The sequence below is a fragment of the Athene noctua genome, chromosome 1 (assembly GCF_965140245.1).
Source record: "Athene noctua chromosome 1, bAthNoc1.hap1.1, whole genome shotgun sequence".
NCBI lineage: Eukaryota > Metazoa > Chordata > Aves > Strigiformes > Strigidae > Athene > Athene noctua.
This window is the reverse complement of record NC_134037.1, coordinates 205,537,773-205,564,776: the sequence shown is the minus strand read 5'-3', so window position 1 is coordinate 205,564,776 and position 27,004 is coordinate 205,537,773. Positions and strand designations below refer to the sequence as shown.

The window sequence follows — 27,004 nt, the reverse complement described above, 5'->3', positions numbered from 1 at the left end:
TCAGTGTAATTTATCCTTCATGACATAAACGAGGTTTTTTTTGGATGCAGCTCATTCCCTCACAATAAAAAGAGCATTAATATTCAGTCAGTCTGACTCCCTTTTATAAGAAAAATCATTACCTTTCAGGCTGTGTTTTGAATAACAAACACAGATCCTTCAGGAAGAAACTTGTCCCAGTGGGGATTGAGAAAGGATCAGAGTTAAGCACTGAAACATGCAATTAATTCCCATTAGGGGATTAGGGCACTCGTGTTCACTTTGAATCAGAAAAATGAATTGTGAATTAAATTGTTCACAACCAAGAGGTTACTTGTCAGAGTTAATAAGTTAAAAAATAAAAAGGAAAACCTAAAACATACATAAAAAGCTTAATAGCAAGTGGTGCATCTGTAAGAAAAAGATACACTTCATTTCCATTAAACAAAAGCTCTGTCTCTACTGTACAGCTGCAGATAAGCTTCCAAAAAGTTTGCAAAGAAAAGTGTTACCGCTCCTGAAAGTGATGAAAATGAAGTACGTGTTTCTGATGGCACAGCAGCCGGCTATTTGGAAACATTACCGACTTAAAGAAACTCACCCATCATCCTAGTGCAGGACCCACAAAATCCAGCAACAACAAAAGAGCTTGCTAACTCAGTCTTGGATAAGCATTTCCAATTTAGCATTTGCATAGATGGATTAATCAGGCAGTTTAAGTGGAGGTGGAGTATGAACCTGAAGTTTCAGCCACAGTTTGTGTAGAGCTGACGTACCGGTAGATCTGTGGGTTCATGGGCCCGCAGCCACTGAGCTCCCAATCGCACCGCTGCAGTCCACAGTGGGATGGCTAGGTGCAATGAATTCTCATTCTATTAAAAAAACCCAACAACAAAACAACGAAAGCCAAGCCTAGACAACCCTGGCTGAGGAGTGATTGGAATAAAATTGATAAAAACATTTTCTGAACATCGCTCCATATAAATAAGATGCATACAATTTTCTGTGCAGTAAATCTGGTCTCCTGTGCGCTGTGTGTTGCGTTGCAGACAGGCTGTAGATGTATTAGCATCATTTCTAGTACTCGCATATCATGGGCTTTCAAAACATTTTTAGCCACCTTGTGGCAGGAGAGCAAAAAGCAGAATTTTATTTGAGGGTCATTTCACAGACTTCCCCTAAGCAGAAAAAGTTACAGACAGCATCCCTTCACTGAATCACCAACCAGAAGGTAACTTTTCTCACTTAATCCAGTTTGACACTTCTTACCTACACTAAACCACCTAAGAAAAGGAGAAAACCGACCAAAAAACAAACACCACCCCCCCACACCCCCCCAGCTCTCTACTGAGTATTAGCTGCCAGGGCAAAACAAACACATTCAGAAGGTATTTTCATGAAATATTCATGCCAGAATCATTAAAATTTAATGGCATGGGGCAATGCAAGTGAAATCTGTATGTCATCTCTTAAACTATTTCTTTTAGCTATGAAAGATGACCTGCTGAACCGCTCATGGGATCAATTACTAGTTGCTTTGTTACATGAGATGCAAAGATCAGAAAATAAAATAACTATTTCAGGATCACGCAGGTAGAAGATTCTGTTGGGTAAAATTAAAAGCAGCTCATAACAGCCACCGGCCAGCAGCCCAGGTTGCCACTTGGCATCAGCAGTGGTAGGGCTGCATCACCGTATCCACATCTGCCCTTGCCTACAGATGGAGTTTCAGGTCAGGGCTTCAGTTTTCCCTCTCAGGGGCACAAAAGCTACAGCACGATGAGACAGGGATGGGCAGCCACAGGGCCAGTCGCTGTCTCAGTCAACACGCACCCACAGACAAAGCTGAGATGCTGCAGTTGGGCTCCCAGGTTGTGCCCCAAACCAGATCTCGCTTCCCAAGCAGCTGCAGCTTCAACAAAAAACATCCTTTCACCATGATTCAGACAATTACAGGATCCTACCACCTCCTTTTGAAAATTAAGTAAGAAATAGTGTGTGTGTTGTTATGCTGGCTCCAGGGCTGTTTGTGATCATGGTAACAGTGGCTTTGGGTTTTATTTTGTTGAAACTTTTTCTCCCATCTCAGAAGGTATCAATTTCTCTCGCTCCATACAGTAACATTATTTTCCCTTGAGAAAAATTCTCTGTGTTGGCTCGGTGACCAGATATAGTTACACATTAATTCTTCAGAAGTTTCTTAAAACTGTAGGAAACAGGTGAAAAAACAAAATGCCTTGAACTTTAAACTTGAGCCCAGTCTGTTTGAATGAAGCGAGTTTTAAGGTCACTCTTCACTCAATGCTAACTTTCAAGAAGGACTAACATGCCAGAGAGGACTCCTGGGACTGCATCCTGTTGGTCCTTTGATGCTTTCATTTTGTTGCTTGCTATTTTCTTTATAGCACAGACAAGGGCTTCCTGCCCGGGCCGACCCCTTTCCAACCTTGCTGAATACCTCGGAAAAAGTTTATGGCAAGACACCTTTCTTACATTAACCACAGAGGCACCAGCAAAATGATGGCTCCTTTGAAATCAAGAGGTTATGCCTCCTCGCAGCAGTTGTCCGCTCAGAAACTGTGAGGTGCTGGTTTGTGAAAACAAACAAGAGTATTAGAGTAACCAGTGCCATGCTGGACACTACCAGGCACTACCTGAAAAGCCACTTAACATACTTGGCAGATACTTTTCATTTTGCCTTTGGGTAGTTTATATCCCCAAATCAACAAATACGCCTGTTCTTAAACTGGAGTATCTTAGAGGTATCTTGGAGTATCTGCCAGGAGGCAGAGCAAGGATGGACAAGCACCGATCAGTGCTGCTCGCATGCCTCGCGCCCATTCAGCATCACAGCAAACAGCCTTCTGTCTGTTGAAACTGTTTCAAATCACTTTCAATTCTACTGCACAGAGAAACTTTGTTAGATTAATTTTTACTTTCACCAGAAAGAGTTTCATTCCCAAAGTAACTATTAGGAGCAGCTACAGAGGCCTCCAAGTGACAAAACCACCTCATGCAAAAAGGGATTGGGGATGCAATGTAGAAACATGCTGGACACACCATTAGACTGATTAACAGACTACATTTCTAGACACTGCAGTGACAGGAGGGGATTGCCAGTTAGACTGTAGGACAAGCAAGGGAGGATGAAGAAAACAAAGTCAATGGACATGGACAAATTGAGTTGGGGGTGGGGAGTTGCCCCCCAAGAGAGTACTATATCACTATTATGGACTGTTTTGTCCTAATATTCAGTAATATTATATGAGCCTCAGACAGAATATTATATCAAGGTCTTGCTACCACAATTTGGAAACCTGTGGACTACAGAAGTAGTCAGAAAGACCTCAGGGCAGGGCACTGCAACCAGGACTGTTTTCTGGGGTGCAGACTGATCAAGCAGGAGCTTAAACAGGAGCTGATGAGATGAGGCATAATCACTTACAAGTATGTGTAAAGATTTTATAGAAGAGACAATTGGTTCTCCACATATGTGAACACACAGCCGGCCAAAATTTTGCAAGGAATAATTAACATGGATAGACGCAGCTTTCTAATCATAAGAACACACAGGGCATAACATAAATCATCACAAAAAGGCTTGAGAAGGCAGTGTCCCCTGTCTGAGGGTAGTGAACAGCAGACTTCAGCAGGAGTGCAAGAACAGGGCACAGCAACAGTGATGCACTTCCAGACTTGGGTCCAAACTCCTCCTAAGCCAGAGGTGGTGACAGCCGTGGTGCGTAAAGGCCTTTTCCTCCTGTGAGCTTGCACGACTGCTTTTGTGAACAGCAGCAATGGCAGCAGCGTGCAGCACGCAGCCCCGCACCTTGGCTCCATGCAGCTGCATGACACATTGTTTTTGTTCGGGTTTTTTGGGTTTTTTTTCCTGCCGCCTGCTTGCTTTATCGACAGCTCTTCCTCTGAGTCATGAGTTTCTGTGCACCTCCTCAGTGCCACCAGGTACTTTTTCAGCTCTTACTCTCTTCTAGGCTGACGAGTCCATGTGTATTTAACCAAACTGAAAACACTCCTACCTGCAATCATCTTTGCCACCTCTTCCTCTAATATTTCTCATTCTCCTATAGTTTTTTTGAGAACTGAAATATTTGAGAATTGATAAACCATGGATTTATACGGGGATATAAATCACATCTCCTGTTTTGTTCACACTCCTTTCCTCCAGTGCTTTTTTGAGTGCTATTGAGCAAGACTTATGTTTCAGAAGAACACAGTGATACCTCAAGCATCTTATTCTTGAGTGGCAACCGGAGCATGAAGCATTTACTGAAAATCCCAGTGCTGAAGCCTTGAAAATGGGAACTCTTGAAAAATAGCTATTTGTCCAAACTATTAAGGATGCTACAGTTAATCTTGCCTGGAATTAGGTAGCAAGATGAACTTGCCTTTAGGGAAAGGTAGCAGACTAGATGGCTTCTCAAAAATCCCACTCTGCATGGTGGGTCCTTATGCTGCCGTTTCAAGTATATGACAACTAATTTAAATGACATACACAGAAATGTTTCATCTTTGCACCTTTAGCATAGATGCTTAAACTATACCGAAAGAAAAAAAAAAAAAGAAAATGGAGCATTAATTTTAAATGCTAGATTGCGGTTACAAGAAAAAAGTGAAAAACAACTTTTGATAGGGCAGGCCTGCTACGCCAGCCCTGCTCCCGGTACCGTTTTGGATGCTACCGTGAATTTGAAGTGGGTTTTGTCATTGTTATGCAGAGCATAGCCAGGGTTTCAAACTGCCGACATCCTGAAACTCAGGACAGAGCCTGCCGCTTGGACGGGTTCCCCACGAGGTCAGCACACTGATTTACATGCCAATACCCGGAGCGGTCAGTTTGCTGCTTTGGACCAAGAAGAGCATCCCGGCCTGTGAAAAATGGCAAACACTTTGAGTACCTAAGCATGGGAATGTATTTTTCTTCATTGAAAAGATGGTGAGAGAGAGGGAGGGAAGAGAGAAAAGATGGTGTCTTGTGTGAGATCGAGAGGTGCCCTTCCACAAGGGAAATGGGGGAATGGCTGCACAACGATGCTCTGTAAGGAGGGGAGAGGTGCTCAGGTTATGGCACAGCACCGTCCCCTTGATCCTTGGGACCTTGGGAGCATGACCAAGTCTGGAAAGAAGGTGTTAAATAAAACACCATCATCCAGTAACAGGAGTCTCCTGCCGACAGGAGCCTGTGGCTCTGGAGGCCATGTTATGCCTGTGCTCCGGCCAGCGTGGAGATGCCAGGGCGCGGGGCTGCTACCGATATGCGCTCTGCTCTGCCCAAGCGAGACCCAGTAGCTCCGTGAGCGCCCAGCGGAGCCTCTCCAGCCTTGTGATGCAGCCAGCCAGGCCAGATGGCAGCTGGACGTCCCGATCGAATAATGGGCAGCCACTCCAGCTAGTGGCTCCACAGGTGGCAGCAGGATGGCTCACTGGGATGAGCCGAGGTGCCAGAGCCTTGAAGACCCGTGCAGAGGGGTTGCTGCAAGATGGTGCTTCCCAAACCTTGCTAAAAAACAAACAAAAACACAGATGTTCAGGGAACAAATCTGTTCAGCTTAATGAGCCAAACATAAAATCCAGGTATAAATCTGGGAACGGTGTCACATAACCCTACACTATTTTTCCACCAGAAATCACCTACCTACCCCAGTGCGGACCAGCTACTGAAACACAAACCTTTGACCAGCATAGCAGAAATGAAGCATCAGACAGCTTTTTTCAGCCTGTGATTCCCTGTGAAACTACAGCCTGTTTTTAAGGGCCAAGGAAAGGTAATTCATAGGCATTTACAGCATCCTTGTATACACACAAGGATTTTCTACATGGAGCCATGCTTTGCTTGTAAAGTGTTAGTAGCCCGCAGAAAATGAGAAAGGAAGATTAAAAACATCTGTACTGGAGAAACCGCCAGATTTAAATGCAAACAATATTTTAAATATTCAGCCATGAAGAGTACAGATGACACTGAGTAATAGCCAAGCATGTTTACTCAGAAGCAGGTCACAGAAATTTTGGGAGGTTTGGAGAGGGTAGTGGATAATAAGGTATACCTGTACTCATAGAATATATACTAACATTAATACTTTCTTATTTGTACATATGGCACTAGGTAGCAGTGGAAGGAGGAGAGGCCCTTCTTGACATTTGGAGGACCACAGCTGCAGTTACTAAGTGTGCACAAAATTGGAGTGTTCACATAATAAAAAAGGAGAATTGTAGACTCACTGGTTTGCAGCTACAGCTCTAAAGCAAGTTAAACTGTTGGTCTGGAGACTTATTGGACAAACAGTGGAAAATGTGAAAAGATGAAAAAATTTCAACATTTCTTTCTGTAATGCACAGAAATATTCTCCTTCTACTTAATTTAATTTATTCAGGTCAAGTTTTTTAAAGCTAATAAACTGATTATGTGTTTGGGTTATATTTTTGGGGGGTGGGGTGTGTATATTGGGGTTTTTGCCTTTTTTTTTTTTTTTTTTTTTTTTTTAAAAAAAAAGAGGCTTGTACTACCCTTTCAGTCTATGAATCAAATCTGTGGAAAAGCATAATATTTAACATGTGACATACCGGTAACAAAACAAATCAGCTCAACAGGCTGCCCAGGGAAGTGGTTGAGTTCCCATCCCTGGAGGTATTTAAAAAATGTACATGTGGCACTTCAGGACATGGCTTAGTGGTGGACGTGGCAGTGACTGTTCGGTTAACGGTTTAACTCTATCTTAAGGGTCTTTTCCAACCAAAACGATTCTGTGATTCTATTCTAATTCACTAACTACAGTTATCTTATTGCTCGATTAATTAAATGTACATGTGAGTTTTTCTTTGAAAGTGCTGGTAGTTTTATTTAATAAAAATATTTATTTTTTAAAAAGTGAATTTCAGCTTACGGCTCAATACAAGTAAAAAATAAACAAAACCCAAGTCATATCTCAGCAACAAATCTCTTCCACCATTTTCTAATATAATAAAATGTAAGAAAATACAAACAAAAACAACACCAAATCAAAACTATAAAGAACCATGAACAGATGTATATAATTAATTCCATCCCACTGATTTGACTTTAATAGAAAAAAGATAAAAAGTCACAGATCATCATGAAATGAGAACTAATGAGTTATTTCAATTTTCCTGATTTTTGTTCTCCAAAAAAGACTTGCAGAGTCCTGCAATGAAATCTGAAACATACCTCACATCCTTCTTCATCAACTGGGAAAGCATCCTTATCTCAAATTAAATATATTTACCAGCCTGCTATCTTCTATACAGAAGAAACAAATACATATTCTGGGGGCATCCAAAACTAGCCTGAAATGGCACTCAGCAAGGCACTGGAGTAATTGCTTTCAGATCCAGAAGATGCACTGACCAGAATATCAAATATCCTCCTGCCTGGCTGAGTCAAAGATAAGCAAGACGACAAGAAATTCCCAGTGTGTGTGTGTGTGTCCTATAAAGACGTGTTGAATGAAATGTTTACTTTCAGGTAAGGAATGGTTTGGTCTCCAATAAAGGTTCTGTAGTCAAATGCAAAATTTAACACAGGTCTGTACTTAATGAAGAATGAGGAAAACCAGCTACACGAGCCCTTAAATCCTCCTGGAGCCACAAGAGGCTCACAAGAAATACAGAAATAATTCCATATCTCTACTTATACATTTGCAATTGCAAAAAAAGTTATTTTAGTTTTACAATGGCATGTAGAATTTATTCTAATTGAAGGTCTCCTTGGCAGTGTCCGGGATTCCTGGAAGGAAGCCTTAATGAAAGGCATCTTAAACCAGGGGTCTGGCTATAATAGGAAAACATTATATAATATTAATTTGAATTATATAGACATTTATATGAGACAGTTATTTACAAATAAAATATTTATATAAATGAAAATGGCTTTATACATGCTGTGCAGCCTCTTCTCAGTGACCTTTGAAAAGGAATTTCTGTTACTAACTTGATAAAGGAAGAACAGAATCAAGTACTGGAAGTAAATGAGAAGGGGAATAATATGCAATGTGGTTCCGAATGCAAAAAAGCCAGACCAATGTCATTAAAACAACCTCCTTCGACAAGGATAACACAATGAACTTGGGAGTCAATTAAAATATTTATTTAAAAATCTCAAGACCAAGTCATAGGCAAGAACTGTATATGAATAAGGAGTTAGTTAAGGGAAGATTATAACGGACTGTATTAAAATAAGGAGTAATAAGCACAGACAGAAGTTACCAGTCATCTTCCTTAGGAATCAATGTTATTTTTTTTATTACTGGTCTTGCTACAGCAAGTAGTTGTGTGCCTACCACATCTGTGTGATGCATCCTGAGGAAGACTGGTTTATGCTTCAGACATATTAGATGGCCCATGAACTGTGTAACTGAAATAAGATGCCTTTTAATGATACAAAGTGCAGAAACATATGCTTAGGGACGACTGACAAGAACTTCTGGGGACTCATGACTCAAAGGCAATGAAGGAAACATAAAATATCTCAAGTTGGAAGGGACCATTAATGATCAGAGTCCAATGCCTTGCTCCTCACAGGACTACCTAAAATTAAACTGTATGTCTAAGAGCATCGTCCAGATGCTTCTTGAACTCTTGACAGGCTTGGTGCTGCGACTGCTTCCCTGGGGAGCCTGTGCAAGTGACTGACCACTCTCTCAGTGAAGAACCTTTTCCTAATGTCCAGTCCGCACTCCCCCTGATGTGGCTTCATTCCATTTCTTCATGTCCTGTCACTGGTCATCAGGAAATCAGCACCTCCACTCTCACTGTCCACCTTGAGGAAGTTGTAGACTGTGATGAGGTCACCCCTCAGCCTTCTCTTCTCCAAGCTGACCTAACCAAGTGACCTCAGTTGCTCCTCCTAAATCTTGTCCTCAAGGCGTTTCACCCTCTTAGTCACCCTCCTATGGACACACTCTAATAGTAATAGTTTGCTGTCCTTCTTGTATTGAGGCACCCAAAACTGCACAGAGTACTGAGGGGGGGGTTGCACCAGTGCAGTGTAGAGTGGGTCAGTCACCTCCCTCGACTGGCCAGTGATGCTGTGCTTGATGCACCCCAGGACACAGTTAGCCCTTCTGGCTGCCAGGGCACAATGTTGACTCATATTCAACCTGCCACCAACCCAAACCCCACATATCTCTTTCCATGGGGTTGTTCTCCAGCCTCTCATCCCCCAGTTTGTATGTATAACCAGGATTACCCTATCTGGAGAATCCAGCACTTGCTCTTTCATACGGTTGGTGATTGCCCACCTCTCTAGTCTACCCAGATCTCTCTGTAAGGCCTTTCTAGCCTTGTGGGAATCCACAGCTGCTCCTAGTTTAATATCACTGGCAAACTTAACATACATTTGATTCTTGCATTCAGATCATTTATAAAAACATTAAAGACCACTGGCCCTAAAACTGAGCCCTGGGAATCCCCACTGGTGACTGGCCACCAGACAGATGTGATCCCATTTACTTTAACTCCTTATAGCCTGACCCATCAGCCAATTGCTCACCCAACACATTATGGACTTGTCTAGCTGTGTGCTGGGACAGTTTATCTAGAAGGATTCTGTGAGAGACAGTATCAAATGCTTTGCTAAAATCTAAACCCACCACATCCCCTTGGTCAACTAGATGGGTGATCTTGTCATAAAGTGAAACACTTGTATATTTTAGTTAATTGCAGAATGATGAGTGAACAAAAGCAAGCTATAGGCCAGGAGAAAATAAGAATGATGTATGTTTTGCAGTCCTCAAATTCACATACTCATTTTCCAACCATTCCCATTCAGATGTTTCCCTCTTCTCACATGAATGATCACACGGTACTTTTATGAAGGATTTTACTTCTACAAACCAGGTGTTTTCCCTCTGCAGTATGTTCCTGTATCATAACAGCGTACAGAGTAGCTGAAAAAGCATTTTTTTGATAAAAAACCAGCATTCTAGGGACATAAGTCTTCAAAGGTACTTTGGGTGCGCATCAGAGCAAACTCACATACCTTAAGAGGCATTCAAATATCTAAGAGATTGTCCAACTATACCTATCCGTCATCTAGACTTTGCGTTGAGAAAAAAAGGCATGGAGGGAAGACAATTCAAAATTACAATATAAAATATCCCTAATGCCTCAAGCCAAATCTTAAGATGTAGCCAATTTACAGCTGGAGCAGATCCCAAGCAAAGGTGATTAGGTGATTAAGCCTCAAGTATAAATTAGCACATCCTCCAACTAGCTTTAGTACCTCTTCACAACAGCCTCCTCCCACACCCCAAGCATGGGGCAAAACAATGAGAAAAGGGCATGGCTAAACTGGCTACATCAGTTGTCAGTGGAGCAGACCAAGACCAGATGCACAGATTTCAGTGTGAAAACAGTAACTGCTAAACTAGTATCCACTGCCTATACCGTGGGATGTGAGGCAGAAGTGTCAGTAGAAACGCTATATTCATTCTTTTCCAGGGTTTGCTCTGGAAATGAGAGAACACTGCATAACTGCTGCAACGGGCTTTATTTTATTCCTGTGCTTTTTACTGGGATCCCACCTTTCCAAATCGGTCCCAAATACCCAGTAATATGTACAGTATCCTCCAGTTTACGTCCTCATATTTTACTTTTCTCAGTTTCAGTGTTAGTGAACAGGATGAGTCAGACAGGAAGAGCAAGTCCTAAGACTTCGCTATCCTAAATGAAAACTAAACACTTTCTTCTTGCATTGGGATTAGACATTTTCAACACACACCTCCTCTCAGCACAAACTGATATATAAACTCAACTGCTCTTCTTGTTAGCAACTTTCCTCCTAATTTAAAGTAATTTTATGATCACCATTTATAATTTATTTTTATGCCAAAACGAAAGAGAAGAGCCTCCACTGAATACCATGGAGAAGTCAGCACCATGCTTTTAAAAAGAGAATGCTTCCACTGAAAGGTCTTGGCTCCTAGGATCTGTGGCCTGGGAGTTTCAAGAGGTAGTTATGGGTGAACACTTGTACACCCTCACATCAAATACATTACACAAGGGAAAGCTGAAATAAGAAGAAATGATTTCACAGATTAACCAAATACCACATTTTTGGATTTAAGATTATGTTCACTGAAATTTGCAGAGAAAAACATTACCCATACAGTGTTGGAAATGCACAAAACATTATTAAATAACTGTAGACCAACTTGGCTGTAGAAAGTTATCATTCAACTCTTGAACAACTCAGTCACTGCCCTCCCAATGCCACTCTCTCCACCTAAATATCAATTAGTACAGCAGTCTCTGGTAACTGCCAATCCCCAAATACAGCAATATGTTATTATTCTGAACACCGTTTCTCCCAGATTTGACAAACAGTATCTGGGAACATCTGGATATCTCAGTTTATTTTACTTCTGCATTCTTTAAGCAAATACTCACTTAGTGATGCTAATTAAATAATTAGAGAGTTACACTAGATGTAAGTCAAGAAACAGTGCACTAAAGAAGAAGAGAAACTGTAAGAATTTCATTTTGTCTTTTTGATATGGCTTAAAAAGACAGGAACAAATCACTTCCGATTTTCAGTACGTGAACATTTCTTTTAAAACGGATAAATTACCATCAAATTACAAACCTTCACTAGTTCACTGCTTACCTCATGATAACTATCAATTAATAGAGGCATGCTTCTGAATACAAAACGCATTACATTTTTTGCTTTCAACACCTGGTGTCACCAGAATAACATCGTATATTTCTAAAATGCTCTGCAGTTGTGTGTGTGCTTTGATTTTAGGGCAGTAATACTTCTTTTTGAAGTGGCACCATAGAAAATTATGGGAAGTGATGCACACAGATGATTTTTGTGGTTAACCGATTCATTATCAATTAACTAACCACAACAGGTCATTTTAAAAATGAAACTCAAGGTGTCTAAAAGCCTTCATCTGTTAGTCAAGGTCAAAAAGGGCCTGAAGCAAAGTGAAAATTCTGCTGTATCTCTATATTTTGAACAAGTTAAATCCTATGCCTGTTTTCCAAAATGGTTTTAACCGGTGACTTCTGCTACCCCAGAATTTAGCTAATTGCAATCAATTTTTGTGCTGGCTAATCACTACTTTTCTGTCCAGTCTAGGGTTGTATTAAATGGTTATTATGATGGTTCCACTAAGAACAGACAGAGGGCAGTGATTTTGATTTATTGTTGTTTGGAGTTCCTTGGATCTCCAAGATACTAAATAAAAAATTAAATATAAAAGAAAAATTAATCTCAATCTCTCCTTCCTTCCACTCTATCAGCAAGACAGAGCCAATCAAAAATTGACAAATTCATGAAAAATGAGAAGAGTGAGAACTGGTGAGTCTGTAATTTCATTAAAATAATAAGAAAGTACATGTATTTATTTGCTTTAAACTTTAGATAATGGGCATAAGAGAATTAAAGCTTTCTCAGCTTTTGATGCTTATTTCAAAACCCAAACAGCATTATGGTAGGCAGTCAGATCAACTCGTACAAGATTTGTGCTGTGTTTTTTTAAAATATATCTTTGCAAATAAATTAGTGAATGATCCTTAACTTTTGAAAGAAGGTTCATAAGCTTGTTAGACAAGGAAGATTGAAAATACTGTATTATAACAAATGAATGCAGTACTGCAGAATCAAAAGGCTCTGAAGTCTCCATTTTGGAAGAAAATTCCATATAAGAAACAGGGGAAGATGTGGTCATGATATCTGTAGTTCATTTAATAAAAACATATTCATACTGACACTTCCATTAATTACACCTAAGTTTTCCACAGCAGACTTTCCAAAAGTTGCACTGTCTTTCAATACTTCTTCAGTAAGATATAGGGACTTCTGTAGGTATGAGTTCTCAGGTTTTAGTGAAACTATTGTGGATTTTAAAGCTAGGAACAAAAAAGGCTAACATTGATACAGGAATTAGTTTCAGGCGAACATACATCTAGGATCCATAGACAACATTTGGAGGAGAACCCTGTGCTCCAGCAAGGCACTTACCACCTCTCAACTAATTTGTGGGGCCAGCTTTTTGATGACGGAAAATCAAATCACCTAAATGGAAGACAGGCAAGCAATGCAACCTTGAATACTGCTATCAAGTAACAGAATCCAACATAAACCCCATAAAAAGAAAAAAAAGTCATGCAAAACAGAAAAAACCTGACACCTGAGGAGTGCTGAATCATTAATAAAAATGAGCTTTTCTCTCAATTGCTTGATTAAAACAGAAGTTAACAGAAGCAATTTTAAAAAGAGACTACCTAAGTCTGGTAGACTAGTGAAGTTAGAAGTGGGTTTTACGTGCATGATTTGTTTAGAATTACAGACTGGTTTGGGTTGGAAAGGATTTTAAAGATCATGTAGTTCCAACCCCCCTGCCATGGGCAGGGACACCTTCCACTAGCCCAGGTTGCTCCAAGCCCCGTCCAGCCTGGCCTTGAACACTGCCAGGGAGGGGGCAGCCACAGCTTCTCTGAGCAACCTGTGCCAGTGCCTCAGCACCCTCAGTGAAGAATTTCCTTCCTTATATCTGATCTAAATCTGCCCTCTTTCAGCTTAAAACCATTACCCCTCATCCTATCACTATGGGGAATCCTTCCCCATCTTTCCTGTAGCCCCCTTTAAGTACTGGGAGGCTGCTATAAGGTCTCCCTGGAGCCTTCTCTTCTCCAGGCTGAACAACCCCAACTCTCTCAGCCTGTCCTCACAGGCGAGATGCTTCAGTCTCCCTGATCGTCTTCATGGCCCTCCTCGGGACCTGCTCGAGCAGCTCCATGTCCTTATGCTGGGGGCCCCAGAGCGGGGCACAGCACTCCAGGTGGGGTCTCACAAGAGCAGAGTAGAGGGGGAGAACCACCTCCCTTGACCTGCTGGTCACACTTCTTTTGATGCAGCCCAGGATATGGTTGGCTTTCTATGCTGTGAGCACACATTGCTGGCTCATAGTCAGTTTTACATCTACCAGTACCCCCAAGTTCTTCTCTGCAGGGCTGCTCTCAATCCACTCATCACCTAGCCTGTACTTCTGCATAGGATTGCCTTGACCAATGTGCAGGACCTTGCACTTGGCTTTATTGAATTTCATGATGGGCCCATCTTTCAAGCCTGTCAATGTACCTCTGGATGGCGCATCCCTTCCCCTCCAAGTGTCATCAGCAAACTTGCTGAGGGTGCACTCAATCCTCCTGTCCATGTCTCCAACAAAAACATTAAACAGTGCCAGTCCCAACCCCTGAGGAATGCCAGTCAGCACTGCTTGGACATCAAGCCATTGACCACAACTCTCTGAGTGCGACCGTCCAGCCAATTCCTTATCTACTGGGTGATCCATCTATCAATCCATGTCTCTCCCATTTAGAGACAAGTATGTTGCGAGGGACAGTGCTTTGCACAAGTCCAGGTAGATGATGTCAGTTACTCGTCCCTTATCCACCAACACGGTAACCCCATTGTAGAAGGCCACCAAATTTGTCAGGCACTATTTGCCCTTAGTGAAACCATGCCGGCTGTCACCAATAACCTCCTTATTTTCCATGTACTCTAGCATAGTTTCCAGGAGGATCCGCTCCAGGATCTTGCCGGGCACAGAGGTGAGACTGTCTGGCCCGCAGTTCCCCAGGTCTTCTTTATTTCCCTTTTTAAAAACAGGGGTTATGTTTCCCCTTTTCCATTCAGTGGAAACTTTACCAGACTGCCACAACTTCTCAAATATGATGGACAGTGGCTTAGTCACTTCATCTGCCAGTTTCCTCAGGACCCATGGATGCAACTCATCAGGTCCCATGGACTTGTGCACTTTCAGGCTCCTTACACGGTCTCAAACCTGATCATCTTCTACAGTGGGTGGTTCATTCTCCCAGTCTCTGCCTTTACCTTCCGCGACTTGGGCAGTGTGGCTGAAACACCTGCCACCCTTCTTTTACCATATTTATGTTTAGTATACCACCACCACTTGTTCTTTCCAGCTTCTTTACCACTTCAGAACAAACAAACAAAAAAGCATTCAGTGGTCACTGAATCAGAATGTGCTTAAACCTGACATGAATAGGAGGAGAAGTATAACTGGTGAAGTAATACACAGCTCAAAAAGGCTTGTCTATAGCTGCTCAGCTGAGTAGCCTGACATCTCCTGCCCAACCTGTGCTCAGCAGGAGGGACTGAGCCAGCCCAGACTGCCTGGGTGAGGCTGATCGGTGGCCTGCCAAGACAGACCAAGGAGACACCCACTATTTCCAGTGTCAGTTCCTATGGAAGAAAGAAGGGATGCTGACCTTCTAATAATAAAAAAATAATAATTAGAATATGCACAGAGGTAGTTTCCTACTTCTACAGCTGTTAAGATGTGCAGATGCTGAAAAGCAATCATCTTTCTTGATCTATACTAGTTATTTATCTTGACATTGGTAGAACTTTTGACACTGCTGTTCATGATATTCCCACAAGGAAGCTAGGAAAACATGATTTAACAAGTACTGTTGGTACTTCAGTAAAAAATTATTTAGAAAGACTATTTAATATTTATCAGATGTTCATCTAAAAGTGAACATATGTACAAAACTGATTATATTAATTCTAGTAGCAGGGAAATACTGATAATGAAAATACTCAAAGAGATGAAAGATCCAAGTAATGCCACAATGCAAAAGGCTGTGGAAACAACTGCAAGCCCTTGCACAACTGCTACTCTGCAGCTGCTGCCATTCAAGTAAGGCCACTGCAGAGTTCTAAGATTAGCCAGGAAAAAATCAACTGCATAAACAAAATCTGGGGAAAGATTAGCATAACAGCAGCTCTGCAGAAAGAGCTGCTGTTAATCTGGCAGTTATAATGATCATGAACTCAACATGAGTCAACATTGTGGTGCTCTTAGAAAAAATATCCTAATATTTACATACAAACACATCACTAGTAAGACATGTGAACATAATCTCCTGCTATGATTTGGTCACAAATTGAGTAGTCTGTCCAGTTTTGTGCACCATACTTAGAGATGTGATCAGTTGGACAAAAAGAAGAGTGAGCGCAATCATAGGTCAAGGAACCACAACCTGTAGAGGAAAAAAAAGACACTGTACTGTCTTATTTTAGAGAAATCACTTGTGTTGGAGAATATAGGGTCATGCCTTTAAATATATGGAAGCGTACTGTTATAAAAAAGAGAGGCAGTAAGCTTCCTTCTGCATCTACTTGGATAGAAGACCAAATAAGCTTAAATTCCAAAGATGGACATTAGGAAAGACTAACCACTGGTAAGTACAGGGCCTAGGAAGAGCCTAGACCATCCAGGAAGGCTGGGAGTCCTTCACTGCTGACTATCCTCAACAAGTTGGTCAAATCTGTAGCAGAAATAACATGGCTACTGCTAAACTTGCCCTTTGCCAGGGAACTGGATGACAATCTCTTAGATCTCCTTTAAAAAGTAGAAATAAAAGGTAGTTTCGTTCATATGCTATGCATGGAGAGTAATGCTAGACTCACGGAGACTGCAAGAGACTGATTTTGTGGTCCGGTCATTAGATTCCCACTACCTCCAAAAAATCTCTAAATCCCACTCCCTGCCTGTTTATAGATGGTACATTATGCAGTTACTTGGATTTTGGAGGATTTTTCCTCCAAATAGCAATAACGCTGAAAAGAGAGAATGAAACCCATTCTCGCTTCACATAGCGCCTCCCAAATACGCTCAGAGATATAACCCCGAGGCACTACTTGAATGCTCTGTGACCCTGTGAACTTTGCATTGCTTTCTGCACTGTGATCCAGCTTCAAGGGCCAAACAAGACCAAAAGGGTTAGAAACCTTGGGACAGAAGGCACGAATCTAATTTCTTCTACTTTCTAGGAGATGGTGCAGTCAATAACTGTTGTCATGAAGCTGGCTTTGGTTGGATCTGGCACACAGAGTATGTCTGGCTCAAAGGCAGAGCAGAGCCAGGCCAGCTGTACATCTTTGGCCAATAAAAGCACTGAGAGAAGGCAAAGTATGAGAACGACCCAGGACTGTACCCCATAGCCTCAAGAACAGCTGCACAGCTCACTGTTACCATCCCCTCTCTGAAGCTTCTGCTTCTCAGGTAGAAAGCTACACACACTTGTGCCCTTCATGGTTTCCAAGACAGCCATCCTGCTTTACGTATGTAAAGGCAGTTATAAATCTGAATCTAAAAACCAAGCCTTCTCTTGGTTTTGTCTGTTTTGCTTCTCAAACACACAGATATGAGACATTTAAATCCCAAGTAATTCTGAAGTAATTGCCATTTATTACAGATTTTTTAAATAGAAATTATATTTTATTTATAGGCACATGCGTTATTTGTTCTATTGATAGCAAGCTGGTGAGATAAATCACTTTGCTATAGAATAATTGAAAATCTATACCTTCACACAATCTTTCTCAAGCTGTCAATGTGGCAACTGTACACAAGATATACTGCTATTTTTATAGACAGACAGGAAACAATCTTGTACACATATTTGTTCACAGACTGGTTTTAGCATCTCACTGGAGACTCACAGGTAAATGGTTACACATGCATGTCAGTCTAATTCAGAGCAATGCCCCAAGCTTTATCAAAAAGAACAAGGTAAGCTAATACATGTTTCTCAGAAAGATAGTTAAGTGATTATATTGTGGTTGCCCAGACAACATGATACGAAGGTTACATCTGCAGCAGTGCTGCCCACAGCACAAAAATAATCAAGAGCTGAGATCCAAGAAGAGCTGTCTAGGTAAATATTAAATTTGTGAATGCTGTTAATACTGTGCAGAGTTTTTACAGATCACAGAAGTGCAAGATTACTTGGGAGTTTATTCCTGCTAAGAGATAAAAATCATTAATCTTAAAACTGTCTGCTCCACTGACACTGAAAACACTTCTTAAAACTTTTCCCTAAACACAATCCCAAAGCATCACTATTATCTAAAGTAAAAATCCAGCTGGTAAAGTAGTTGGGCTGATGGGCTTAATGGGCCAGCACAGAGAACCAGGGAGGGTTGTGGGAAACATTAGAGATATAATCCATCCAATACATAATCTAAAAAATTAGCCCAATAGATTAATTTTGACCTGTCTGATATGAAACCAAATTACCTGGTTTGGCAGGGTCATGAAAGACAAATTACCCTGAAAGCAGTATCATCTGCTCCTTCCTTCTAGTATCATGTGTCTGCTGCATTTTGCAGACCCTGCTTAAAATCGGGTTACGTCAACACTGATGGCCAACCACAAAAGAACAAAATAAAAATTAAAACATATTTCATGAACCCAGAATTAAAGGGTCAGTCATGGACTTTATAATTTTTTAAGTCTGTCATAAGATTTGGAGCACAACATTCTTATATATTACAAGAATAACCATAATTAACAAGATTTGAAATTGAAATGGATCACCATGTCAATGAATAAACATTTCCTGTATTTGTAGTATGACTGTGATGATAATAATACACCTTTGGTAAAGACAGCTAAGTTATAGAGCCTAAATTGAGTTTTCACCTAAAACAACAGTGAAACAGGTTACAGATAAGACATATAGACTACAATGAGTCAAATTAAAGAGAATAATTGTTTTGATATATAGAAATTAGAAAAAAACACATTCTCTGCATTAGCAAGTTCATCATACAAAATTCATGATACTTGATGCCACCCGTTAATGTAGTATATTGTCATTAAGCATACTTAATTAAAAGATGTAATAACTGCTAGCAGTAAAAGAACAGACTAGATGAGCAGATGGATCCAGATATATTTTGACCTAAATTTCTTGATATTTCGACAAGATAAAGGTAAATATAAACAAGAATAGAAGGGAGAGGAAAAAACAGCCAGCCAGTATATCTCATTAAGAAGCCCCATACTAGAAAGATGAAAAACCACCACCAACCTCTTTTCTCTCTTTACTGCACCTGTTTATCTTCTCCAGGATGTTTTGTTTCTGTTAAGCAGGTGTCCTAAAGCTCCACTTAACTATGTAAATAATCACATTACTGAGAAATCGTGAAAGTTGTGAAATAAGATCCACTGCCTTAGGACAGTTTAACCAAAAGAAAGAAATCATTAACCTAAAATATAATTTAAATATCTTAAATATAGATTTTTTTTTTTAATGCTCATTCTTTCTTGAATTTGACTCCTGATAGAGATAACAGCTAAGAAAACATGTTTCTACATGCAGAGTACACAGAAGGAAGAGATTTTTCTTTCTGAGCCCTTCATATCACCTTCCCCAAAGACACTCTTCCCAACCAGACAACGTTCATAAGCATGTAAGCTTGCATTACTTTTCATGTTTGAAATGAGCTTCAGACAGCTTTAGTAAGATTTGGCCAGTGGCTGGATTCATATTCTGAAAGTTTTCATAGGCAGTATATTTGAACTACATCACAGCAAGCATTGCAGCCTTGGAGCAGGTTATAGTTTGATGTGTGAAACGTGTACGTGTATGATAAGTGTCCTGCTGAGATTTATTCCCTACATAATTTTCAGCTAAAGCAAAATTAAGCCTGGGGCTCCACTCCATAAATTGTGTCGAAACATTTCTCTCATTCATATAGTTTCTCAGTTATTTATACATTTTTCCTAATATAGTGCAGGCTTAGCTCTGTGCAATCCCATCTGAATTTAATTTATTCTACTATGCCCACATCCCAACATAATACTTACCAAAGAGTTATCTCCACACCTCACAGGCAACACAAGACAAAACAGTACTTAGTGTTGTGCAAAGTGATGTAGTTTTAATGCACTTCTTCAAAGTACAAGTTGCCACACTCCACATGCGTGCTGTCCTCCATCCCCTTTCAGTCAAAATACTACGCAACACAGAGCTCAGATTCTCACTCATTCTACAGAAAATCTAAGTTTTGATGGCTTCATTAAAATACAGCCTCAAAGAAAATCAATAGCAATTGATACACACTCTTGAACATATTTAAATGCTGACATTCACTCCAAGATTACATTTTCCACTTGGTAATCTCTAGTAATCTTTTCCCCTCACTTTTCTAATGTCTGTAGGTTTGTCACATCCTCTTCCTTTGCCCAGAGTATGTTTGGACTTAAGTTGTTCTTCAATCCACAATCTCCCCTGAGCACCTGTGCAGGCATGCAGTCAGGGGAATAAAGAAACCTAATGCCTATATCCTTCTTTTACTCCTATCTGTAAATCCAAGATCATCACATCTCAGCTGGCAAGTAAAATTTTTTTTTTTTCCCCCATCCCTCATCTGGTCATCCGTACCCAACTGCTATTACTTAAAACTCTTTTTAAGTTGTCCCCAATTTTTCCACCCACATAGTCTTACACAGTACATCTCTGAGCAAGTCCTAGTATGAGCTTAAATCCAATCTCAATAATAAAGAAATCTGAATCCAGTAATCTTCTCTTCAAATTGTTAGTATAGATGGTTATGTTATTAATCCTCTTCTCTAGCCCCCTAACATCTTTCTTCCTTCTGTATGAGCTTTTCACAAAATCTGTGAAGTATTCCCATTTTTCCCCAGACTGAAACACTGACAAGAATGTGTTGTCTCTCTGTAGAGCAACATCCTCTTGGTCCAGGTGAGCTGGGTTGGGTAAATACATCCAAGAGAGCATATTCCAGCACTCATTCCACCTATTGCCAGTACAGCCCCATAACCCTTGAGCAAAATAAATAAAATACAGAGGCCAGAAGAATGTCATCACAAAAGAGAGGCAGGAGTTATACAGCAGGACAAACATAAGGCTGGTACCTAGCAGCATGGAGGTGGACTGCATGGTGAAAAGCAATTAGACGGTGTCTTACAAGCTAAAATTAGGGAAAGCCCAAAGAAGGGGCCAATATCCCTTCACTGGACACCTATAAAGATGTTGTCACAGAACCAGTTACTTCACTGAGCAACATCTTCCAGTTGCACTTCTGGACTTGCAAACCACTTGAGCCTGCAAGTTTGCTTTCTTGTGATACCAATTATTTTGTAACTTCTTGTTTAAGAATTGCAACTACAGATGTTAAATCAATGATTAAACAGCCTTAAACACTTCCCTTCAATCTTGAAGCACATACTGTGCGCTACCAGAATCTGAAATGTTTTATTCCAGCACCCAGAGTGAATTGCAGGTCATGCAATCAGTTAAATTAGCTTAAAGACAAATCTAACAAAAGAATTAAAAGAGTTAATTTAAAGAATAAAATTAAAGACAAGAGGATTACAACTTCAAGCAGGGTCCTTTCTGTAATTTGGCCTACCTACCTATCATTTACCTTTACATGAAAGCAACCCATCATTTCTTCTAATGAAGCTATTAGGTAATGAAATTCTGTCATGGCCTTACTCTCGTACCACAACTAACATGAATCCCCTGTTCTTCACTTGGTCTAAATATCATTCAAAACCACCACAATCACCATTCTTCCAACATAAAACCAAAATAAGACCCTTATTTCTCACTCACTACTTACAGTCTCACTTCCAAGATAATTTTCTCAGCAACACTTAAAAGAAAATTGGTTTATTTCTATTTTCCTTCTAGCTTTCAGTATTACTGTGTATGTGGACTGTGCTTCTCCCAATGGGAAATAATCTAACATGTTACCTTTGATTTCTAGAGAAATTCACACATTCTGAGATCCAAGCAACAACTGTTATTTACAAGACTTACAATGGATAGAATCCATAAACATAATTAAAATTAGATACTAATTCTAAAATTCAGTGTCTATACTGCAGCCTGTTTAATACGCAATTAAACAACACCTGGGTTCAATGTAAAAGAATCCAAAAAGAATATAATTAATAACTTCGTACGAACTAGAGGGTAGTATTCAACTCAATTTCCTAAACTTTGGAATCTAGGCTGGTCATTCAGGCTTTACCAGTTGATGAAAAAAGAGATGTGAGCTGAATCTCTTGCCACGAACTACAAAAGAAACTCACATTTCCAATGCAAGTCTGTCATCTAAAGCAGATGAAGGGGGAGGGGGGGGCAGTGGCAAGGTATAAACCCACAAGTCTTATCAGCACTGTGTGTCAGCAGAAACAATAAAACCTTAATTATTTAAAGAGCTGTATACAAACTGGTCTGCCTACCAGAAGGCCAAATGTATTAAATAATATATTTCACTAGATACGTTGACAACTTTTAGTCCCTGTGATGCAGAAGGCAGCAGCTGAGGTACAGGTTGATATACAGGATATGGAGAGATGCAAGAGAAAAACTATAGAAGATTGAGTCCAGATATGCAGCAAAAAGTATTCTGGAGAAAAGAGAAGTCTTTCGTACTACCATTCCAAAATACTATTCAGATTGTCCATGATACTGTTACCAGAAAATAGTGTAATGCCAACAAATATTCTTGGGATTTGTGGAAAATGTAAGTAAACGGTGAGAGTTTTAGACCTGTGATGAGAAATGAACATCCACATCTCTTTCCTCACTCACATGAAAGCTAAAACCCTGACTGCTGTTGGAGAGCCAGGACTCAGACAGAAGTACAGCATAGCAGCCAAGATGACACTGGCTGGGATCCATACTTCCTCTGATGTCCCCATGATTTACCTCAAGACTTGTGAATACACCTTGCTGAACAAAGAAAGCAGCAAAGGAAACGAGCACCCTGCACTGTATTAATGGAAGCACAACCAGCAGACTGAGGGAAGTGATGATCTTCCTTCACTTGACACTCATTAGGCCACCCCTACAATACTGCATCCAGTGTCAGGCCCCCCAGTACAAGGAAGATACTGACTAACCGCAGTGAGTTCAGATGGCCATGGTGCAGGAGCACTTGCTCTGTGAAAAGAAGCTCAGGAAACTGGGCCTGTTCAACTTGAGAAGAGATGGCTTTGGGGTGGCCTGATAGCAGTCTTCCCATACCCCTGAGGAGGTTATCCAGAAAATGCAGCTGGGCTCTTCACAAGGGTGCATGTGGGAGTTAGAGAAACAAGTATAAACCAAAACAAGAGAGACCCCGACTTGATTCAAGGAAAAGGGTTTCCATGATGCAGACAAACATTGAGGCAAGCTGCCCAGAGGGGCTGTACAGTCTCTATCCCTGCAGGTTTTCAAGACACATCGGATAAAGTCCTGAACAGCCTGGTCTGCCCACACAGTGGATCCTGCTTTGAATAAAGAGGTTGGACTAGAGACTCCCGAGGTCCCTTCCAACCTGAATAATACTATGATAGAAGTTGTGGGACTGTATCAGGCTAGACAAAAGGAGTGGAAGGAAATAAGATAAATAGACCTGTAATTATTCTGGTATTATTTGATAGCACATACATTTAAAATTGCAGTATTGTCCCAGTAGAGATACTCTTGTAAAGCTGAACCCTGGCACTGGTGGAACGATCTCCCTCACAGTTACAGTGGCAATATGCAGCACTGAAAAAAGGCAATGCTTCAGGGAAGGGATGAGAAAAAGCAATTCTGTGTGGCCAAGAACCTCTGTCAGAACACCAGCAATAGGATGGTAACTCCAGCTGTTAGTAAAGGATATGAGCAATTACAGTCAAAACATTGCAGAGAGAGAGGTGGTTATATGGGTACTTCCAAAGGAGAAGAGGCATGTTATAGGACAGAGAAATTAGGAGTGACAGTGATACTCAGTATGTTTTCTCAGGATGTTAAGAGCAAATAGCTGACACACTTAAAGAAACCACTGTGGTCAAAAATCTTAATATAAAGTGCATTCTTGAAAAACACTCCAACAGTAAATCAATAGATTGTTGTATTATCCTGGTATAGTCTGTCCTCCTTTAGCGTTAATTACTTTTTGGTAGTCAGGTAAAAAAGAGAGCTGTGTCTGACACGGTCCATAAAATGTAATTAAACTTCTGGAGTGCAAAAGAGCAGAAAATTCTAAATAGCTACAGATTTTAATTTAAGAACAGCGATTTACTACTGGCTGAATAGTTTATTTTTGAAGGAAAAAAGGTATTAAGCACATTCTTTAGACAGAATGAAAAAGGCATTACATTTGCAAACTCAATGACATGACAACATCCATACATCTCCCCTGTCTCTTACTAAATTATCTATGTAATACTTAACCATTCTGTCAGATTGCTGCAAAATTTTAAAAGGGTAGCATCAGTTCATACAGAAAATGCATCCTATCATGGCACGTGTTCTCTGCTTAAGCAGTCCACGTCACTTAAAATGTTATGCAAGTTTCACATTCAATTCTACTTAAGAGTTAGGAAAATTATCTGACCAAGTTCAACTATGAAAAGCACATGCTTTTAGAGCATGAGAAACATACACTAAGACTTGAGTAGGAATAGAAAAAAACCCAACAAATTGCTCCCAAAAAAGGGACAATAAAAATGAAATGTATTTTTTGCTATGAACACTAACAATGCTGCTTATGATTACACAGAAAAATGATTTGACTAATCCATCAGAGAGTAAAATTGTACCAGAAAGCAAATGCTACAACACACCCCTGGAATTTATTATTATCTTCTTTCACTTCATGACACACTCACGACTGCACCTTTGTACCTATACCTACACTCACCAATTCAAAACATAAATCAGGCAGTCATGTAACCTCACTTCCCAAAAGTTTCCCAGGAAGAACAAATTCAACCATTTGGACAGCTGAAGCAGAACAGGCAAAAATTGCGGTTACATCAGTAGTCAGATGAAAGTAATTTTCAAGAGGAAACTTCTTTTGAAATAGATAGTTGGATTACTATTGGGAGTCATGAAAACATACATACAGAGTCAGAGGAATGCTGGTTGGAAGGGACCTTTGAAGGTTGCCTAGCCCATCTTCCTCCTCAGAGCAGGGCTAAAGCCAACGCTAGACAACACTTTTTCAGCGTTAACAGTGGCTGGGAGAGACAGCAGGATGCCTGGTGCAAAACCAGGCCTGGCTTGTGCTCTGTGCTCTCCGGGGGCACATAGCTTTTCACGTCAAAAATCAGCTAAGGAAAGCATGAACTGACATGATGATCCTTTCTAAAGGATAAAAAGCAGACACTGCAGTAAATGAAGCATTCAAAGCAGTATTTCTACCCTCAATTAACATGAGAAAACGATCAGCAAAAAACTCAGATCACACATATAAATAAGTCACCAAAAGGAAAATCTTAAGGAGCAGATGACGTAACAGTTATCAGCAACATGACATGCTCTCCTCTGTGACTGAGCGAAGCTCTGTTCAATATTCCATTGGTTTCAAACTCATGAACAAGCTCAAAGAATCTCAGCTGGCTAAGCTGATGCAGAACACCACAGTAATTTGGAAAGCGAGGAGCAAACAGGCTGCAAGAACCCAAGCAAAATGAAGTATGACACACTAAGTAGCTAATATTTGTCAGCAATAGGATGCAGAGCTTTAAACATCAGCAATGTATGAGAAATCCATTTGTTTAACATGTAACACCCTTGACAATTCAGATTTTGAGACAGATACTAATGGAGACGTCTGTTCTGTTGAGCTTTTACCAATGGCAATAGAATGCTGTAATACAGAGGTAAAAAGACACATTAGTTTTCATATGACTTTGACAGCTATGATGAAGCAAGGACATGAGATGATTGCTACCTGAGAATATATACACTTTCTGGACACAGTCTGAGTTTTAAGGCTTTTCTCAGGAGAAGGAGAGAAGAAAGATGGAAATATGTCCATTCTTCTTTCAGACATGCAAAATTTAAAGCCTCTCTTAATAGCCTGTGACACACAATGAACAGTTTTAATTGTCAAGAAATTGCTTTTCCAGGTTGATTGCCTGCTTAAACCAGAGAGTGTATAAAACAAGTCCGCTCTTCACAGAGTCAACTCGGTCATGGAGATATTTATAGTTGTGTCTCTGTACATTAAGCTCCATATAAGTTGCTACCTTGATAAGGCAAAAATTACAGAAGTAGCAAACTAAAAGGCCCTGAAGCAAAAAACGAGGAGGTTAATTATCTGGAGGTTACACAGATACAGCCAAATGAATCTTAAATTAAATGCAAAAGGTTTACAGAGCTCTAAAATGGAAAAGGATTCAGAAAAAAACAGGAAGTGAAAATACAGTGAAAGGGAACTCTTAAGAGGATTTAATAAAAGATAAAAAAAAACAGGCCAGGAAATGCAGGCAAAAAGTTAAATGCTCCCAAGTGTTATCTTGTGAGGATACAGGCATCAACTGCCACAGCTTCTCTACAGCTATGATACCTGGACTACTACTCTCTTTCTGTTCTCTCTCTAGTTTAGATACTTGTTCTCCAAACGCACGTCGCTAATCCTTCCAAGGTAGAGGTATGTTACTGAAACGAGGATCTGGATACTAACACTTTTTCATTTTTTCTAGAGAACGCTCCAAGCACCCGAACACCGGGAGGACGCGAGGCGCTCACCACCTCGGCCCGTCAGCACCGTTCGGGGGTCAGGGTTCCCGAGGGCTCTCCCCGAACCAGGCTGCCTTCCCGGGGCAGCAGCCGCCAGCGGCCCGGCGGCCGCGACCTGCCGAGGCACACGGCGGCCGTGACCTTACGGCCGGGCCGGGCCAGGCCGCGCGGCGCCCGGCGGGGGAGCTCTCGGCCCAGCGGCCGGAGGGCGCCGAGCCGCTCGCAGCTCCCGCAACGCCACCGCCGCCCAGCACGGAGCCCGGCGGCCGCAGGCGGGGGCTCTCCGCCGGTGCCAGCGGGCCCGTCCCGGAACGGTGCCCTTCCGCGGCCTGTGGCGGGTCCCTTGCGGCCGCCCGCCCGCTGCCCCTCGGCCGCCCGCCGGCTGCCGCGGAGACCCGCCCCGCCGCGAGCGCCCACCGCCGGCTCAGTGGCCGCCAGGAGGCTCCGCGGCGGCGTCTCGGGGAACGGGGGCGCGCGGAGCGGAACCGGACGCTGGAACCGCGCGGCGCCGCCGCGTCACGTGGCGGCGAGGGCGGGCCGCCCCGCCCCGCTCTACCTCGGCAGCGCGGGTCCTAGCGCCCGCCCTCGCCGCTGCCGCCGCTCACGACACTCACCCGCCAGCGCTGCCGGTGCCTCCGCGCCTTCGCTCGCTCGCTCCCGCCCGCGGCCGCCTCCTTCTGCCTGCGCC

The 27,004-nt window shown here is 41.4% G+C and overlaps 1 protein-coding gene across 1 annotated transcript in view; it reads right to left on the bottom strand.

Annotated features, from left to right (window-relative positions):
• The window catches only part of GGACT (gamma-glutamylamine cyclotransferase), a 32,910-nt gene extending 5,906 nt beyond the window's left edge, over positions 1 to 27,004 (bottom strand). Inside the window, exon 1 of the mRNA XM_074910986.1 lies at positions 26,931 to 27,004. The gene's annotated coding sequence lies outside the window, so the exon portion shown is untranslated. The remainder of the gene's footprint in view (positions 1 to 26,930) is intronic.